Raw genomic sequence first — 20941 nt, 5'->3', positions numbered from 1 at the left:
CCTTTGTGCCGCTTGCTGCTAGTGGTGAGAATGGGGGAACAGGCACCTTTATAGACTGGGTAAGGCTTAGGCTGCAAAGGGTTAATTGCACTTTGGGGATGGGGATGGAGGACTATTGAAACTTGAGTCCTGGACCTTACTCCCATCCACACTGCACATCGCCATGAGTAGGGGGCCATGCCTGCGATAGGTACTTACTCACATATCCTAGGTGTGCTAGGTTAATCAGCCCGTACTTGCCTTCAGACACGTGATTCTGGGGGTTAGATGTGGACAATAGAGGGGTTATGGCACAATAATGTGCTTGGGCATGTGTACAATAAACCTTAAGGGCTTGTCGACAGATAAAATGCTACAGAGGCACAGCTATGCCACTGTAGTGCTTCAGTGTGGACGCTGCCTATGCTAACGGAAGGAGTTCTCCCATCAGCGTAGCTAGTTCACCTCCCTGAGAGATGGTAGCTAGGTCAGTGGAGGAATTCTTCCATCAGCTCAGCGCTGTCTAGACGGGGACTGGTTGGCTTAACAACCCTGCTCAGAGGTGTGGAGTTTTACACCCCCAAGTGATGTAGTTATGCCAACCTAATTTTTTAGTGTACACCAGGCCTCAGTCTAATGTCCAATTTATCAGTGTGATAAACCTTTCTGTAAATATCTCTACTTATATTGTCTTTTCTAATGACAGTTTATAGACCCACCGTAGCTTATTAAGTGATAGTAGTTTGATTAGAGGATCAATGTCCCCCTAATTATATTTGTGGTATGCTGGAGTGTCAATATTACTGCTGTAACTTCATTCCATAGTTAAACATTACCAGAGGTAGCTCTGTGATAATTTATCAATGATACAATAACAGTTTGTACTTCAATAGCACCTTCCATCCAAGGATCTCAAAGGACTTTCCAAACGTTAATTAATGTAGTCTTACAACATTCCTCTGTAGTAGGTAAAAATAATTACACCCAAGTTACTGAAACTGAGCCATAGATTGATAAAATGATGTAATCAATGTCACACTGGACTTCTCTCCCTGATTAAGTCTTATTACGAAGCAAAAGTTTTGAAATCTTTCCTGCAAGAACCTTTTCCCTTGTTGTGCCAAGGCAGTCAAGCACAATTCCTGCTGGAGGCAGAGTTTGGCCGTTAGTAATCAATATTTTCCATTGTTCCATAAATAAAATATCCTTGATGTACCAGAGCTCTGTGAAAACCAGATATGAATGTTTAATGATTTATTTTCTTTCTGGCAGTGCTCTGGACCTGGGGCCCAATCTTGTTTACCCAGAAGTCAGTGCAAGTTTTGCTTGAGTAAGGATTGCCAGAATAGTCCAGTATTTTTTTAAAATATTGTACTTAGACTCTTTCTTTCTCCTAGGTCTCAGAGCAGCAGCTGGGTTAGTCTGTATCCGCAAAAAGGACAGGAGGACTTGTGGCACCTTAGAGACTCACAAATTTATTTGAGCATAAGCTTTCATGAGCTACAGCTCACTTCATCGGATGCATGCAGTGGAAAATACAGTAGGGGGATTTTATTTTCACAGAGAACATGAAACAATGGGTGTTACCATACACACTGTAATAAGAGTGATCAGGTAAGGTAAGCTATTACCAGCAGGAGAGAAAAAAACCCTTTTGTTATGATAATCAAGGTGGGCCATTTCCAGCAGTTGACAAAAACGTGTGAGGAACAGTGGGGGGGGGGAGGGGGAGGAATAAACAGGGGGAAATAATTTTATTTTTTGTAATGACACATCCACATCAGGGGACACCATCATAGGGCCTAACCACATCAGCTACGCTGTCAGAGGCTTGTTCAATCTACCAATGTGATATATGCCATCATGTGCCAGCAATGCCCCTCTGCCATGTACATTGGCCAAACCGGACAGTCTCTACATAAAAGAATAAATGGACACAAATCAGACATCAAGAATTATAATATTCAAAAACCAGTCAGAGAACACTTCAATCTCTCTGGTCACTTGATTAGAGACCTAAAAGAGGCAATATTACAACAAAAAAACTTCAAAAACAGACTCCAATGAGAGACTGCTGAATTGGAATTAATTTGCAAACTGGACACCATTAAATTAGGCTTGAATAAAGACTGGGAGTGGATGTGTCATTACACAAAGTAAAACTATTTCCCCATGTTTATTTCCCCCCATACTGTTCCTCACATGTTCTTGTCAACTGCTGGAAATGGCCCACCTTGATTATCACTACAAAAGTTGTTTTTTTTCCCCCGGCCTCTCCTGCTGGTAATAGCTCACCTTACCTGATCACTCTCGTTACAGTGTGTATAGTAACACCCATTGTTTCATGTTCTCTGTGAAAATAAAATCCCCCTACTGTATTTTCCACTGCATGCATCCGATGAGGTGAGCTGTAGCTCACGAAAGCTTATGCTCCAATAAATTTGTTAGTCTCTAAGGTGCCACAAGTCCTCCTTTTCTTTCTTTCTCCTAATATATCATTTGAGGATTGCCACTGGTAGCTGCTCATGGACTTCTGCGTCTCGTACTCCAGGGGTTAAGAAACACCACTCTAGAAAATTCCTCCCTACTTCAAGATCTGCTTTTTAAAGAAATGTGAGATGATTGAGAAAGACAGAATGCAGATTTTTGGGGAAAAGGTAACTACTTGTCTTGTGTCACAACTATAGCTGTGGTCTGTCTCTGACACTGTTCTCATCTCACTTGCAACTGGGTGATGATGGCCTGCAGAACTGTCAGTATGTTCTCTGGTAGTTTGCACTAATCTGCTTAATGACTGACTGGTTAGACAGGTCAGCAGAGACTTATAGCCTATGGGGTACACTACGAAATTAGGTTGAATTTATCGAAGTCGATTTTTTAGGAAGCGATTTTATACAGTTGATTGTGTGTGTCCCCACTAAGCACATTAAGTTAGCAGAGTGCATCCACAGTACCATGGCTAGCGTCGACTTTCGGAGTGTTGCACTTTGGGTAGCTATCCCACAGTTCCCACAGTCTCCGCCGCTCATGGGAATTCTGGATTAAGCTCCTAATGCCTGGTGGGGCAAAAACATTGTCACAGGTGGTTTTGGGTACATGTTGTCAGTTGCCCCTCCCTTCGTGAAAGCAATGGCAGACAATTGTTTCGCGCTTTTTTTCCAAGCGGACGCCATACTGCTTTCAGCAGACGATGCAATAGGACTGCTAACCATCGTCATCGAATCACCACTTCCGCTGCAACTCTACTCTCCTGCTCTTGTCTCGATAGCGAATTTCTCCATGTTGGCTGTCATGGGTTCCCACTTCCACTGCAACTCTGCTCTCCTGCTCTCATGAATCCACCTCACAGGTCCTCTCATCGTTCTCTATAAATATCTATTCTCTTGGTATCTGTCGTCAGCCACTGCTTCCGGTGCAATTCTGCTCTCCTGCTCTCTTGCAGACGCCATACCATGGCAAGCATGGAGCCTGCTCATATCACTGCTGCAGTTATGAGCATTGTAAACACCTTGCATATTATCCTGCAGTATGTGCAGAACCAGAACCTACAAAAGCAGGCAAGGAAGTGATGGCAGAGTGGTGATGAGAGTGATGAGGACATGGACAGAATTTGGACATCCTGGTGGCAATGGGGCAGGCTCATTCCGTGGAACACTGATTCTGGGCCCGGGAAACAAGCACAGATTGGTGGGACCACACAGTGTTGCAGGTCTGGGATGATTCCCAGTGGCTGCGAAACTTTTGCATGTGTAAGGGCACTTTCATGAAACTTTGTGACTTGCTTTCCCCTGCCCTGAAGCGCAGGAATACCAAGATGAGAGCAGCCCTCACAGTTGAGAAGTGAGTGGCGATAGCCCTGTGGAAGCTTGCAACGCCAGACAGCTACCGGTCAGTCGGGAATCAATTTGGAGTGGGCAAATCTACTGTGGGGGCTGCTGTGATCCAAGTAGCCAACACAATCACTGAGCTGCTGCTATCAAGGGTAGTGACTCTGGGACATGTGCAGGTCATAGTGGATGGCTTTGCTGCAGTGGGATTCCCTAACTGTGGTGGGGCATTAGACGGAACACATATCCTATCTTGGGACCGGACCAACTTAGCAGCCAGTACATAAACCTCAAGGGGTACTTTTCAATGGTGCTGCAAGCACTGGTGGATCACAAGGGACATTTCACCAACATCAGCATGGGATGGCCAGGAAAGGTACATGATGCTCGCATCTTCAGGAACTCTGGTCTGTGGGAACGGCTGCAGCAAGGGACTTACTTTCCAGACCAGAAAATAACCGTTGGGGATGTTGAACTGCCTATGGTCATACTTGGGGACCCAGCCTACCCCTTAATGCCATGGCTTATGAAGCCAGAAACAGGCACCCTGGACAGTTGTCAGGAGCTGTTCAACTACAGGCTGAGCAAGTGCAGAATGGTGGTAGAATGTGCATTTGGACATTTAAAAGCGCACTGGCGCAGTTTACTGACTCGGTTAGACCTCAGTGAAACCAATATTCCCATTGATATTACTGCTTGCCGTGTGCTCCACAATATCTGTGAGAGTAAGGGGGAGACGTTTATGGTGGGGTGGGAGGTTGAAGCAAATCGCCTGGCCACTGATTACGCACAGGCAGACCCCAGTGTGGTTAGAAGAGCACAGCAGGGCGCACTGCACATCAGAGAAGCTTTGAAAACCAGTTTCATGACTGGCCAGGCTACGGTGTGACAGTTCTGTTTGTTTCTCCTTGATGAAAACCCACCCCCTTGGTTCACTCTACTTCCTTATAAGCCAACTGACCTCCCCCCTTCGATCTTCGAGGAGGGAAGCACCAGGTGGGGTGGTGGAGAAGGGGAGGACAAGGCCACACTGAACTTCAAAAGTTATTGAATGCCAGCCTTCTGTTTCTTGGGCAGTCCTCTGGGGTGGAGTGGTTGAGTGCCCCCACACCGCGTTCTTGGGCATCTGGGTGAGGAGGCTATGGAACTTGGGGAGGAGGGTGGTTAGTTACACATGGGCTGCAGCGGCGGTCTGTGCTCCTGCTGCCTTTCCTGCAGCTCAACCATACACCGGAGCATATCAGTTTGATCCTCAACATTGCATCCTGCCTCCTCTCATCACGCTACCGCCACTTACCATCTTGATCCCACCACCCAGTGGTGACCTGGAGCCGGTTCACACCAGTTCACTGGAACTGGTTGTTAAATTTAGAAGCCCTTTTAGAACCAAATGTAACAGCCGGCCAAAAGTGGCACCTTAGGCGCCAACTCCATGGGTGCGCCGGGGCTGGAGCACCCCTGGGGAAAATTTGGTGGGTGCAGAGCACCCACCGGCAGCTCCCTGCCCCGCCCTATGCCCGGCCCCAGCTCACCTCTGCTCTGCCTCCTCCCATGAATGCACCGCCCTGCTCTGCTTCTCTGCCCGCCCCCCCGGGCTTCCCGCAAATCAGCTGATAACACAGAGAGATAAAGAACGGATGTTGCTTGAATGCCAGCAAACACTGGGACCACACGCTGACATGCTTTCTTAAGCAATGATTCCAGACTACGTGCTCCTGGCCTGGCATGGTAAAGTGTCCTACCATGGAGGATGGAATAAGGCTGCTCTCCCCAGAAACCTTTTGCAAAGGCTTTTGGAGTACCTCCAGGAGAGCTTCATTGAGATGTCCCTGGAGGATTTCTGCTCCATCCCCAGACATGTTAACAGACTTTTCCAGTAGCTGTACTGGCCGTAAATGCATCCCAAGTCTTCAGGGCAAATTAATCATTAAACATTCTTGCTTTTAAACCATGTATTATGTTTACAAAGGTACACTCACCAGAGGCGCCGTCTCCACCTTCAAGGTTCGGGAGCCCCCCTTGGGAGGGTTGGAAGGATATAGGCTCCAGGGTGATAAACAGTTCCTGGATGTCGGGGAGAATGGTTCCATCCTTCTTCTCCTCCTCCTCATCTTCCTTGTCCCCAAAATCCTCATCCCTGTTGCGTGAGACTCCCTTGCAGGAGTCAACGTATAGGTATAGGGTAGTTGTAGGGGCACCCCCTACAACTGCATGCAGCTCATCATAGAAGTGGCATGTCTGGGGGGTCTGACCCAGAGCAGCTGTTTGCGTCTTTGGACTTTTGGCAGGCTTGCGTGAGCTCCTTAAGTTTCATGCGGCACTGGTGCGGGTCCCTGTTATAGCCTCTGTCCTTCTTGCCCTTGGAGATTTTTTCAAATATTTTGGCATTTCGTCTTTTGGAACGGAGTTCTGATAGCACAGATTTGTCTCCCGCTACAGCGATCAGATCCAGTACCTCTCATTCGGTCCATGCTGGAGTTCTCTTGCGATTCTGGGACTGCATGGTCACCTCTGCTGATGACCTTGCCACGCTGGCCAAACAGGAAATGAAATTCAAAAGTTCCCGTTGCTTTTCCTGTGTACCTGGCTAGTGCATCTGAGTTGAAAGTACTGTCCAGAGTGGTCACAACGGAGCACTCTGGGATAGCTCCCGGGGGCCAATACTGTCGAATTGCGTCCACACTACCCCAAATTCGACCTGGCGATGTCGATTTCAGTGCAAATCCCCTCGTTGGGGAGGAGTACAGAAGTCGATTTTAAGAGCTCAACAAAAATGGCTTCGTTGTGTGGACAGGTGCAGGGTTAAATCAATCTAATGCTGCTAAATTCGACCTAAACTTGTAGTGTAGACCAGGGCTTGGTCAGGACCTTCTGTGTCGGCTGTATGAACTGAATGACCTGATGATTTATTTTGTGTTCTGTCATCCAAGAGGATGTCCCTTCACTTTTTTCCAGAGGTGTCTTTTTGAGTCCATTCTCTCTTGTGTAAAATTGGGCCATCAGCAATGGTTCTAGACATGCACTTACCTTGATCTCCTGGCAGAGTTATCTGTGATGGTTGCAGTGGGCAAAGCAAGAAATGCTGATGTTTGATCAATATGTTTGCTTGCTGTAACGGGTACAGAACATATATAATGAATGCAGATAAATTAATGATATGTGTTTGTTGAAGATACCCTGAGTATGGATTCTGCCCATCTCATAATACAACAGCAAGGGGACATTCAATGAAATTGAAAGGTGGCATATTCAAAGCTGGTACAAGGAAATACTTTTTCTCCCAATGCATAATGAAACTGTGGGACTCATTGCCACTGGCTGTTGCTGAGGTCAAGAACTAGCAAGATTCAAAGGATATGGATAAGAATATCCAGAGCTGCAGGGCTTAAAATCTCATAGACTATTTCCCAGAGCCCCAGAACTCTGGGCTTTAGCCCCAGAAGGTGCCAGGACTTGGGGCTTCTGCACCACAGGAGGCGCCGGGCTTGGAGCTTCAGCCCCGCAGTGGGTCACTGGGGCTCAAGGCTTCTGCCTTGTGGAAGGCACCAGAGCTCAAAGCTTCTGCCCTGTGGGAGGTGCAGGGCTCAGGACTTCAGCCCCGCCAGTTTGAAAATATTTACTAGAGCTCTGTTCTGGACGGCTCCGGCTGAACTTAAGCTCTGCAGAGTTGTAATAGGCAGCATTGCCTATTATGAAGGTTGTCCAACACTTCCCATTGTAAGACCCTGCTTTCAGTTGCCTATAACTTTGCCAAACTTAACTGTTTGGGCTGAAATTTTCCATGCCAGGTATCTGCCTAAAGCTGATAAATGTTTATTTTAAAGTTTCAGCTAAAACAGTGCAGACATTCCTGAGAACAAGGCTAGGGAAAAATATGTTTTCTGTGGTGACAACTCACAGATTTACCTCTTGACTCCAGACCTGTCTCCTTTTGTCCAAACTAAAATATCAGATTGTCTCTCTGATATCCCCTTGTGGATGTCTAGCCATCAGGTCAAGCTCAACATAGCTAAAACAGAGCTCTTAATCTTCTCCCCAATATCTCCCCTTTCCTCCTTTCTCAATCACTGTGGACAATGCCACCATCTGGCTCAAATGCAAGACGGGGGGCGGAGAGGAGGGCAAGGGCCAGGAGAAGGAAGGGGAAGAAGAAATAGATTGGGACAAGGAGCGTGGGGGAGAGGGAAAGGGGAGAGAGCAATTATAGCTGGGAGCCAGGGTGGAGGGACTGACTTGGCAAGGGGACTGGGACAAGGAACCAGTGAGGGTGGGGTTCGGGACAAGGAGCCTGGGAGGAGGTGATGGGTGGAGACTGAGATTAAATGAGGAGCCTAGGGAGGAAGACTGAGACTGGGAATCAGTGAAAAGACCAGAATTGAAGGAAGAGGGTAATGCCTGGAGGCTGTTGGGGTGAGGAGACAGATAAGGAGTCAGGAGGTGGAGACTAGGACTGGCTGGGCAAGGGATTAGGAGTGGGATGAAAAGCCTGAGGAGGGGAGACTGGAACTGGCTAGGTGAATGGGATTGGGATGAGGAGCCAGGGGTGAGGAAGAGACAGGACTAGGACAGAGATACGTTGGAGCAGATGTGGCGGAAGGGATCAAGTTTGGTAAGGGAACAGGCAGAAAAGTCTATGCACAGTGGAGCACGCTCCCCTCCAGAGCCTGGAATGGAACCCAAGATTCTTGAGTCTCTCCATTCCTCTGCTGTCAGCACATATCTGTGAAACCCACTGTCAAAGTGTCCCACTCCTCTCATGCTGGTCCACACAGAGGATGACAACCTACTACTGCTATCAGTTACTCTGTTAGCTCAGATGTCTAAGAGGTAGATCTAAAGGTTCCAGCTGATGCAAAGGTTGCAAAATCAAGCCCTCAAAAATTAGGAAATGCCAGAAATTCAGGTTAATCTTAAAATGGCCTCCCTTCTGTGCACTATGACACAGCCTTTAATTACACTTCTATCCTATTCATTGAATGAGGCAATGATCCTGTGGAAAATATTGCATGTGGTCAAATAATTCAAGACAGTATCACAAAGTTATATTCACAAAGAGGTTGAATTAAAGTTGCACAGGTATTTCCTAGCATTTAAGTGCTTGACTTTGTAACCTTGTGGTGTTCTTTTGATAAAGTGTTTTGGTGTGTAATAATAGTTAGTGCTACAGAAAGCGTTTTGAAAGGAGTATAAAACCTCATGCTTCAGGGTTTAAACCAATCTCTTACTATTAAGGGTTAGGATAAGATCTCCAAAGGGGCAGCATATCCCACATCTGCCCATTATGCACCTTCCTCCAAAGCATCTGGCTATTGGAGATTGGCTGCTGGAGTAGATGGAGCCTGGTCTGATCCTGTATGGCTATTCCTATGTTTACTTTTTGAGGTGATAGCCTCCCAAGCTGATACTCTGAAAATATCAATTGTACTTTGTTCAACAGTATGAACTGTAGAGATTTGATGGTTGCAGTGTTGTAGTCTGAGGTTAAAGCCACTGTGGGTATGTAGTTTAATGGAGTGTTAATTGGGTAGCAGGGAGAAAGGAGTCTCTAGCAGTAAGGAGGTTGTGGAAAGATGAATGAAATCCTGGTAATCAAAGATAAAGTCGAGAGAACTTTACCTATCTGTGCTGTAATCGTAGTTCCAATGTGTGTGAATACATGAATATCCAAGCACACTTGCCAGATTTCCCTTGTATATTGTGAATTCCCAGCTCAGCAGCAGAAATTAGGTTCAAAGCAAAAGTGATTATCATGAGCTTTGAAATAAGCCTTCATAACTTCTCTTTCAGGACATCAAAGTGAATGAGATTTCTGGTTGTAGCAAAGTGCCAATGCATGGCCGCAATCCTGCCAGGGGCTGGGCCTCATCTGGAGGTGCAGAGCTGCCTCCTCGCCCCTCAGTAGGAGTGAGAAAAATTATTTTAAAATTGTGTAGGGATAAATGTGCTCTGATCATAGAAAATGGGTGCAGAGTTACAACATGGTCATTTACAAATATACGGCAAAGAGCACCCAGAGCTAAATAATGAGAACATAAGAACAGCCATATTGGGTTAGACGAAAGGTCCATCTAGCCCAGTATCCTGTCTTCCGACAGTGGCCAATGCCAGGTTCCCCAGAGGGAATGAACAGAACAGGGAATCATCAAGTGATCCATCCCATCACCCATTCCCAGCTTCTGGCAAACAGAGGCTAGGGACACCATCCCTGCCCCATCTTGGCTAATAGCCATTGATGGACCTATCCTCCAGGAACTTATCTAGTTCTTTTTTGAACCCTGTTATAGTCTTGGCCTTCACAACATCCTCTGGCAAGGAGTTCCACAGATTGACTGTGCGTTGTGTGAAGAAATACTTCCTTTTGTTTGTTTTAAACCTGCTGCCTATTAATTTCATTTGGTGACCCCTAGTTCTTGAGTTATGAGAAGAAGTAAATAACACTTCCTTATTTACTTTCTCCACAGTCAGTCATGATTTTATAGAGCTCAATCATATCCCCCCTTAATCGTCTCTTTTCCAAGCTGAAAAGTCCCAGTCTTATTAATCTCTCCTCATATGGCAGCTGTTCTGTACCCCTAATCATTTTTGTTGACCTTTTCTGAACATTTTCCAAGTCCAACATATCTTTTTTTGAGATGGGGCGACCACATTTGCATGCAATATTCAAGATGTGGGTTTACCATGGATTTATATAGAGGCAATATGATATTTTCTGTCTTATTATCTATCCCTTTCTTAATGATTCCCAACATTCTGTTTGCTTTTTGGACTGCCACTGCACATTGAGTGGATGTTTTCAGAGAACTATCCACAATGACTCCAAGATCTCTTTCTTGAGTGGTAACAGCTAATTTAGACCCCATCATTTTATATGTATAGTTGGGATTATGTTTTCCAATATGAATTACTTTGCATTTATCAACATTGAATTTCATCTGCCATTTGGTTGCCCAGACACCCAGTTTTGAGAGATACTTTTGTAGCTCTTCGCAGTCTGCCTGGGACTTAACTATCTTGAGTAGTTTTGTATCATCTTCACATTTTGCCACCTCACTGTTTATCCCTTTTTCCAGATCATTTATGAATATATTGAATAGGACTGGTCCCAGTACAGACCCCTGGGGGACACCACTATTTACCTCTCTCCATTCTGAAAACTGACCATTTATTCCTACCCTTTGTTTCCTATCTTTTAACCAATTACCAATCCATGAGAGAACCTTCCCTCTTATCCCATGACAGCTTACTTTGCTTAAGAGCCTTTGGTGAGGGACCCTGTCAAGGGCTTTCTGAAAATCTAAATACACTATATACCATGGATCCCCCTTGTCCACATGCTTGTTAACCCCTCAAAGAATTCAAGTAGATTGGTGAGGCATGATTTCCCTTTACAAAAACCATTTTGACTCTTCCCCCAACAAATTCTGTTTATCTATGGGCATGGCTACACTTGCAGATGCAGAAAGCTGGGAGTTAAACCAGCTTTTGGAGACAGCAGCAGGGAAAACGCTGCCGTGTGTTTACACTGTCAGATTCAAGCACACTGGCGTGGTCACATTAGCAGCTCTTGCAATACCACAGAGAGCAGTGCATTGTGGTAGCTATCCCAGCGTTCAAGTGGCTGCAACGTGCTTTTCAAATGGTGTGTGTGGGGGTGAGGGGTGGAGTGTGACAGGGAGTGTGTTGTGTGTATGTGGGGGGAGAGAGAGTGGGGTTTTGGGGGGGCTGAGAGCATGTCAGCATGCTGTCTTGTAAGTTCAGCAGATCCCCTTCCCCTCCGCCTCTCTCTCTCACACACTTACAGCAAGCAGCATTCCACAGTAATGGTTGCTTTGTCCCAGAGCAGATAAGCATGCCAGCTGTCAGAAACAGAGCTTTGAAAGGGGATATCTGCATTCCTACAGCCGAATTCAAAACAATAACAAGAGTGGCTACTTGATTTCAGGGGATTATGGGACGTTTCTGGAGGCCGATCACAGCGCAGTAATGCAACACCTCGTTCACACTGACGCCCGGGCGTTATGCTTCTCATGGAGGTAGATTACCAGGAGTGCTCCAGCTGCAGAATCCAGGTGCTCTAAGTGCCTTGCCAGTGTGGATGGTCAACAGTTAGGGCGCCTGGGGCTGATTTAATGTGCTCTAACTTGCAAGTGTAGCCACGACCCATGTGTCTGACAGTTTTGTTCTTTATTATAGTTTCAACTAGTTTGTCCGGTACTGAAGTCAAGCTTACCGACCTGTAATTGCCAGGAGCCCTTTTTAAAAATTGGCGTCACATTAGCTATCCTCCAGTCATTTGGTATAGAAGCTGATTTAAATGATGGGTTACAGACTACAGGTAGTAGTCCTGCAATTTCACATTTGAGTTCCTTGAGAACTCTTGGGTGAATACCATCTGGTCCTGGTGTCTGATCACTGTTTAGTTGATCAATTTGTTCCAAAACCTCCTCTAATGACACCTCAATCTGGGACAGTTCCTCAGATTTGCACCTAAAAAGAATCGCTCAGATTTGGAAATCTCCCTCACATTCTCAACCGTGAATTCATTTAGTTTCTCTGCAATGGCCTTATCGTCCTTGAATGCTCCTTTAGCATCTTGATTGTCCAGTGGCCCCACTGGCTGTTTAGCAGACTTCCTGCTTCTGATGTACTTAAAAATTTTTACTATTACTTTTTGAGTCTTGGGGAGCTGTTCTTCAAATTCTTTTTTGGCCTTCCTAATTATATTTTTATACTTCATTTGCCTGAGTTTATGCTTCTTTCTCTTTTCCTCACTAGGATTTAACTTCCACTTTTTAAAGGATGCCTTTTTGCCTCTCTGATTCTCTTACTTTGTTGTTTAGCCACAGTGGCTCTTTTTTGGTTCTCTTACTATGTTTTTTAATTTGGGGTATACATTTAAGTTGAGCCTCTATTATAGTCTCTTTAAAAAATTTCTATGCAGCTTGCAGGGATTTCACTTTTGGCGCTGTACCTTTTAATTTCTGTTTAATTAACCTCCTCATTTTTGTGTAGTTCCCGTTTCTGAAATTAAATGCTACAGTGTTGGGCTGCTGTGGTGTTTTCCCTGCCACAGGGATGTTAAATTTTATTATAGTATGGTCACTATTACCAAGCAGTCCAGCTATATTCACCTCTTGGACATGTCTGATGGCTGCCATTATGAAACAAGGGAGGCAAATGAGCAAATAACACACCTGGTGATCCTCAAAAATATCCATATAAGGCAAAGTGGTAAAAAAGAATGGTGTGCATTTGATAAAATCTTCCTTTATTTCTAGTGTTGTCAGCCCTAAAAGGGGGCAGTCAGCTTTGCTTAGCTGATTTGGCTGCACTGGAAACTTATCCTGAAGGCTGCAACTAATTCACATCAATCCTCAGTCTCAGGACTGAAGTGAAACCTGCAGTGATTATTATTATTCAGTGTAGTCAATGGGACTGAGGTATGTGCTTACAAGCTTTGCTGAATAGCGGTGGACTTAAGTCCATAGAATATCAGGGTTGGAAGGACCTCAGGAGGTCATCTAGTCCAACCCCCTGGTCAAAGCAGGACCAATCCCCAATTTTTGCCCCAGATCCCTAAATGACCCCCTCAAGGATTGAACTCACAACCCTGGGTTTAGCAGGCCAAAGCTCAAACCACTGAGCTATCCGTCCCCCCCATGTTTAAGTTCCTTCCTGAATCAGGTCTGAATATGGGCAAGGTGCAATAACATAAATGACTATTGCCACAAAATCAGCTAAATATATCATCAGATTCCATTACACCATAGGTGCAGTTTCCTAATTTACTTACAGATACATTGATTCTATTCACTCATTTAGGGCCTGATTCTGCCTCCCTTACTCACACTGAATAGTATTTTATTCTATAAATTGTCCCTGAACCCATGGAATTATTTGCTTAGTAAGGTAATATTCACTCTGAGTAAAGATGGCGGAACTTGGCCCTTAGACTTACAGTGCAAGTCAATGAGTTTCTCGAAAGGACTGAAAATGGAAAATAAAAAGTTTGGGTTTCCTTAGCATTTTGGAGTGAGGATCCAGAGCCTTTGCAGGCATCAACTATGCATTTTATGTTGATGCCTTGTGTTTGGAAAATCCTGATCATTGACATAGAAGGGTTAAGTGTTCAGAGGTAGGCTGGAGAATTTGCACAGCAGGACTGCCCCATCACTCAGCATCACATTTGCCTTTATGGCTCTTTTTAATTCTTGTAGAAGCTGGTCTAAGGGATCCAGGACCATCCTCTTTCCAACGAATCCTCTCCTTGCTGTGCTAGGTCCACTTGCTGTCATTTCCCTAAGGCAGTGGCAAGGAGAGAAGGGAGCACCCGTCAAATGGGGAAACCAGAGTGGATTTCTTACATTTAAACTCATTGCAATGTTTGTCAAAAATTAGAAGCCTGCCCCTTCCTGCCACTAATTTAACACTAGCCTTCTCTCTGTCCTTTCCTTCTGCTCTGCAGGTCCTGATACCTGGAACAGCCTTTGTGTACTTTTCCACCACATCCGCTCTCTGGCCCAGATCTTTCCCCACTTCAGGGCAGCTTTATCCCACTCCAGCAGGGCAAAGCTGTTCTAAAGGTGGCAGATCTGGGGACTATAGTGAAAGGGAAAACTGGGATGGCATAAAGCTGCCTTACTGGCCCCTATGTAGCCCCCATCCCAGCTGCCAGTGCAAGCCCCATGTATTTCCCATGTCAAAAGGGCAGGGCTGGGCTGGGGCATTGTTCTGTTTGGCTGAACTCCAGTTCATTTCCATGATCAGAAGTGGCGCGAAGGTGGCTTAATGACATCCTGTACAATATCCTCCTGTCCAGGATTATGCAACACAGTTAGTATGAAAGACACAATGCACCATAACATTATATTGTGTTGGAGGGGACAAACCAAACAGCTGGATCTGAACATTCCTGCACTTTGGAGGAATTCTGCACCTAAACCTAAATTCCAGGTTTGAGCCCTTTCTCTATGCTAGGGCTTGGGCCCACCTATGCGGCATAGAATACTCCTACTACTTCAGCGTTGCCATGTTCATGAACTGATGGGCCCAGCTCCGCTGGTAGATATGTATGCATGTCTCCCATTGACTTCAAGAGAAGCTGCATGGGTATATCGAAGGGAGATTGTGCATCTCTGTGATTACTCAATACTGTATTACAAAGTAGTGGAGTATATGGCTCCCAGCTGGATTCTGATTCTCCTCTCACTTGCACTGGTGTAAATCAAAAGTTAATCCACTGAAGTCAGTCTAAAATTGATGTGAGAGGTGAATCAGTGTGTTATCTTGGTATCGTTTTAGCCCAGGGATATAGCTGAGGAAGCTTTACCTTGTCTATAGCCTCACCACTTCCCAGGGGCTGTACAACCCCTCCTAGTAACTCCCACACTTGTGACTCACTAATGCTGCTCACTCACTAAAATCAAGAGTGACTGAAAATCAGAGGAAAACTTTCCATGCAGCCACTACCCCAGCTCCGTGTTAATATGTTAACTATGATTAGCTTTTGCATGGGTTTATGTAGGCGTGTAACACAAATGAAAGGTGAAGTTTACATTTTAGAGTTTTACATTTATTGATCCTGCTTGAGGAGAGATAATAATTAACGTTCGTTCTCTAGTACACCCAACGAAGTATCAAGGTAGCCCAGCTTGGAAGAATTACAATAGTCATTATTTTTGTGGCCCTTTCTGTTTATTGCCAGTAGGAATAGAATGTCTAGTATCAATGTCAAGATCATCTTGAAGTTTTGGAGAAAGAAAAACAACAGAAAAGGTACTTTGCATTGCATGTGGGGTGACAGCCATTGTCTACATTATATCTGTATTTTAAAACCAGGAATGAGCTTAGCTCACAACCTTAGATTTCTTTCTGACTCCTCCTTTCCCTCTCTTCTCTGCTCACACACAGGCCCTCACCAAATTTTTCCATTTCTTTCTCTACAACATTTCAAAACCCAGACCCTGCTGCATGCTACGGATTTCTCTTGGTTGAACTACTGTAACCTCCTCCTGCTTGAGCTCCCTGACTTCCCTTTCTTCAGCCCATTCAAGATACAGCACCTAAAACAAGCTTCCCCTGCTTCTCCTCAGACACATCACTCTGTTCTCCTCATCTCTCTGTTCCACACAAAGTTCAAACTCCCTGTCCTTACTTTTAAGGCTCCTCACAGCTCTGCTCCTGCCCACGTCTCCTCCCTCATCACCTTTGACTGTTCTGTTGCCCCCTTTGTCTCCTCTTCTTGCTTTCACTTTCATGACCTTGTCATTCTCCTCCTTACACATGGAAGGGCACCCCCACTCCCACTTCCATCCCTGCTCACACCCCTCTTTCTCCCATGGACTTCCCTTCCGGTGCTTCCTATCTTTCCTTCTTGTCCTCCCTAAGACTTTCTTGAAGTATCAGAACTTACCATATTTGTTCACTATATAGGGTGACCATATTTCCCTATGCTGAATACAGGATACCCAGTAAAATTACTCGTATTCAAGTGAGTTCAACTGCAATCAGTCAGAACTATGCACTACAAACGTTCAAATTAACATCAAGTTGACTGAGCCCCTGTTAAAAAGAAATGCTGCGTAGCTGGATTCTTTTTATTTGCCTTCTTATCTTTAAGGCTTTAGGGTTCACATGAGGAAGGTGACACACACATACTCCCCTACACCTCTCTCACAGAGGAGGGATGACGGACCGAATTGACCCTCCCTGCCTGGCTCTCTCTGCCCTCCATGAAGGGGCAGATTAGGGTTTTGTGGGGCCCCTGGGCCAGAGCAAGTGGGTGCCCCCCCACCCCTTCTGCCTGCAGTCCTCCTGCTCCCCCTCCTGCTGGGGAAATGGGGGTTGAGGCTCAGAGGCTTGCCCCGCTCTATCCACCTGGTGCTTCAGCAGGGGAGCAGGGTTGAGTCGCAGGGGCTTGCCCCACTCTGCCCGTCCAGTGCTCCAGCCGGGGAGTTGGGTTGGGCGCAGGGGCTTGCCCTGCTCTGTCCGCCCAGCGCTCCAGCCAGGGAGCAGGGTTGGGGTGTGGGGGCTTGTCATGCTCCGACCTTGATGGGGAGTGCGGGAAGCCGCTGTACCCAACCCCACTCCCCAGCAGGAGCACTGGGTGGGCAAAGTGGGTTGGGGTGGAGTCCGTTTTTCCTGGGCCCCCCAATTTACCAGGGTCCCTGGGCACAGACCCTGTTGGCCCAGTGGCTAATCGACCAATGCCTCCATACCTGGCTGGGCCCCCCCAGACAGACCCACTTCTCCTGGTACCCGGTGCTGCATCTTCCAGAGGCAACATGTGTGGAGCACACAGGGTCACATGCCCTCCCACCCCAAATTTCTGCCAGGGTTCACACCAGAATGTGGCCAGCAACAGCAGCCTTTTGGCAGTGCGCAGGAGGGAAGGGACGGGAGCTGCTTCCAGTCGCAGGGGAGGAGGAGGGTGGAAGGGATGGCCCATGTCTTTGCAGAGCTCATCTCTCCCTCCACCCCCACCCCCTGTGGATCTAAGCATCTTGTCTCTTCCTGCCTGCACGGTGTTGAAAGGCAGCTAACACCTCCAGGCTGCTGCTGGCCAACAACATAACCCAGCCACCTCCTGCCCCTTGCCTACAACACGGGTAGGAAGGGGTTAAGCTCTAAGGATGATTGTGCACCAGGGGCCAGGGAACCTGTCTGCAGGGGCTTCAGCGAACCCAGACAGAGAGGTGGCTCAGCAGGGGAGGGTGCCTAGGGGACAGAGCAGCCCCGCGTTCCCTGGGGGCAGGACCCAGGGCAGGGGGGGCAGGTGAAGAGGGTGCTAAAAGCCCCTTACTGGGGGGCTGCTGTGGAGCCTGCAGGGTCGGGGCCCAAACAGGCTGCAAATTGTTTCCTCCCTGCCACTCCAGAGCTTAGCTGAGGGGCGAAGAGGCTTCCCTGTGCCAGTGGGGGCTTTGGCACATGTAGGGCTCGGCTCCTCCTGGCCAGCACCCTGAGCCAAAGGGTCTTGGGTTTTCCCGGGGTGCCGGCCCAGCCAGAGGCAGTGGGGGAAGGAAGGAGGCTGCCGACCAGGCTGTTGGTGAGCTGAGCGCTCCGACTGGGGCTGGTTCTCCACACAGCGCTGGGAGCGGGATGTGCCCTGCTGGGTGGGATATGAAGAAGCAGCAGGGCTGGGTGTGTGTGTGAAGGGGCAAAGCAGGGAGAGAACAGTGAGAGGGGGAGCATGTAAAGGGCCGATGGGTGGGCAGCAGAGGCGACATGTAACTGGCCACCACCTGGTATCTGCCCGCACTACCAGCCACCGCAGCATGCAGCCAGCACCGGCTAGAAATGGGACGGGAGGTGGGGCCCTGATGGCCAAAAGCCATCACACAGTGGGGGCTGTGCTGACAGACCAGCAGGGGGAGTAGCTGGCCCTGCATGCTGCAGCTCTGCCCCACCACCAGCCTTGCACACTCACCCCTATCATTGGCCACTGGACCCCCCTTCACTGCTGGTGGGCGAGCAGGGATCCGGCCAGCAGCAGGACCCTCCAGTTCTGATGTGGGGGAGACAGAAAATATGGGACAATTTGCCCTTTTTTAAAAAGAAGTTGGGACACCTGCTGGAGGGCTTAAATACGGGACTGTCCCTTTAAAAACGGGACATCTGGTCCCCTATCACTATGTAATGCTAATCTCATTATTTTTAATTGTTTTAACTCTTGTTTCTTCCTTCTCTTTCTTTGTCCCTTCATAGTCTTATTACATGCACAAGGACACTTTGTTGATACCCTGACCTTAATTAAGTGTTAGTTAGAGATCATTCTGGATATTCGATAAACAAAAATAGCCTTATTAGTACATGTGTTAATGCCTTTACTAGTCACTGTTATGTTACATAAATACCTCAGATTTATACCACTACGAATGCCATAGCTATCGGTACTTATTTAAGGCTTGATCCCACGAAGTGCTGAGTGGCCTCAATTCCTGTTGAAGTCAATGGGAATTAAGGGCAATTACAATCCTTCAGGGAGGTGCTTTGTAGCTTGCCTGCTTAGAGGTATAGGCTCTTGCACAGTAAGCATGACTGTTCCCATGAAGCCTCAAATCTGCCTCCAGTTAAATAGGTTTAACTCCGGAATAAATCTATTGACTTCAGTGTTAACATTACACAATTGTAAATCTAGAGTAAATCCATTGACTTCAATGGATTTATAACTGAGGAACACAGAGAAACGTTACCCTAATTTATTACATTATAACTACCTGGTAAGTAAATGGAAATCATCTACTTTAGCTGTCTCCACTACAAAGCTTGGTCAATGCAAATTACTTCCATGTGCAGGTGCCAAAGTTTGTATATTGCTTGAGCACATGCACATTTAGTTGCTTGCGTGGGCACGCTGCATACTCACCAGGAGTGGTGCATCGATGTAAAAATGTGGTTCATCACAGACAGGTGTCTCGATGTGCCCCATACTGTTGTCCGGCTCATAACCTTGTGGAACATTTTCAGTGTTTTGTGGGATACAAGCAAATCACCCAGAGATTTCTGGAACCTAGAGATCAAGTTCCCGCCATGCCCACTTTCTTCATCCCATAATACTTTCCACATCCCATAATTTTAACACCTTTTAAAAAAGCTCCCACAGTCCTATGCAGTGCTTTTCTGTGTCTGCCGTCTCTCTGACGGATGCATGGACCCCTGCAGAGTTCAGCACAAGTATTAGGAGAGTTGCAAATACAGGAAGCACGATTCCCACTATTTGCAGTGCTTGAACAAGTACTACTATAACTGGGATTGCGATGTGGAAGATGCAGAGATGTTCAAGCACAATAACTGGACGCTGATGATCATATTGAAAAAATATGCCAGGTTGCTGCTGGCTTTCACAGGGCAGTCTACATGGTGGATCACTGCTTCTGAGCCGGAGAAACAAGCATTGTTTGGTGGGATCACACTGTAATGCAGGTTTGGAATGATGAGCAGAACTTTCAGATGGAAAAGGCTACGTTTCTGGACCTGTGTGCTGAGCTCAAGGATACCAAAATGAGAGAGACTCTGACAGCAGAGAAGCGAGTGGCGATCATGCTCTGGGAGCGTGCAGTGCTGGGTTGCTATTGGTTAGTGGGCAATCATTTTGGAGGTGGAAAATCCACAGTAGGGGCCATTGCCATCCAAGTGTCTCCTCCTACATAGAACTCCAACTCTCTCTTATATATAAGACATCATGGATGGCTTGGCAGCAATGGGGTTCCCATTGCTGATTTGGGGCAATAGATATTGAAATGCCAGTAGTGATCCTGGGGGACCCATACTACCCCTTACTTCTCAGGAAGCCATACACGGGTAGAATCAAGGAAAGATTCAACTACTAGCTCAGCAGGTGCAGAATGATTGTTGAATGTGCTTTTGGTAGATTGAAGGGACACTGTTGGTGTTTTACTCACTAGATTGGATCTCATCAAGAAAAATACTCTCAGGGTTATAGCTGCTTGTGTACTGCGAATGTCTGTGAGGCGAAGGAGAAAAATTTCCCACCAGGGAGCCAGGTGGACTGACTGTTTGTTGACTTTGAATAGCCAGACACAAGGGTTATTAGAAGAGCCAACCGTGGAGCTATGTGGCTGACAGAGGCCTTAAAAAACATCTTAACAGTCAGCCACAGTAGCATTGTCTGGTGCTTATATGAAATAGTGTCTCACGTGTGTACTTACTGAGATTAAATATGGGTGGATCTGTGCCTCCCTCACTATATATTTTGTGATGCTCGATGAAAAGCAATAAAAGATGTTCTCATTTTCCAGAAATAGAACTTTATTGTGTGCACAGAAACAGGCAACTACATTGAACTGCAAACAAACACACACGGTTAGAAAACTTTTATCGACATTGTAACATGGTGAGCCATGTTTTATAATGCCAACTACATATGGAAATAACTAGCAAACATTTTTGTCCATGTATCTAAAACCTACAGTAATGTAGGATGTGGCTACATATACACTGAAGTGTGGTTTTCACAGGTCAGCGTGTGTGTAGCTATTGTTTTCCTAGTTGTCCAGCACGGAGTGGTAGAAGTAATGATTTACACCAGGGGTTCTCAACCTGTTCTTTCTGACGATACCCCAACATGCTCTTAAAAACTTCATGGCCTACCTGTGCCACAATAACTGGTTTTCTGC

Source organism: Lepidochelys olivacea (genome assembly GCF_965140295.1).
Source record: "Lepidochelys olivacea isolate rLepOli2 genome assembly, chromosome: 1".
In the NCBI taxonomy this organism is placed as follows: Eukaryota; Metazoa; Chordata; order Testudines; family Cheloniidae; genus Lepidochelys; species Lepidochelys olivacea.
The sequence above is the reverse complement of the archived record's forward strand: the minus strand, read 5'-3'. Positions refer to the sequence as shown.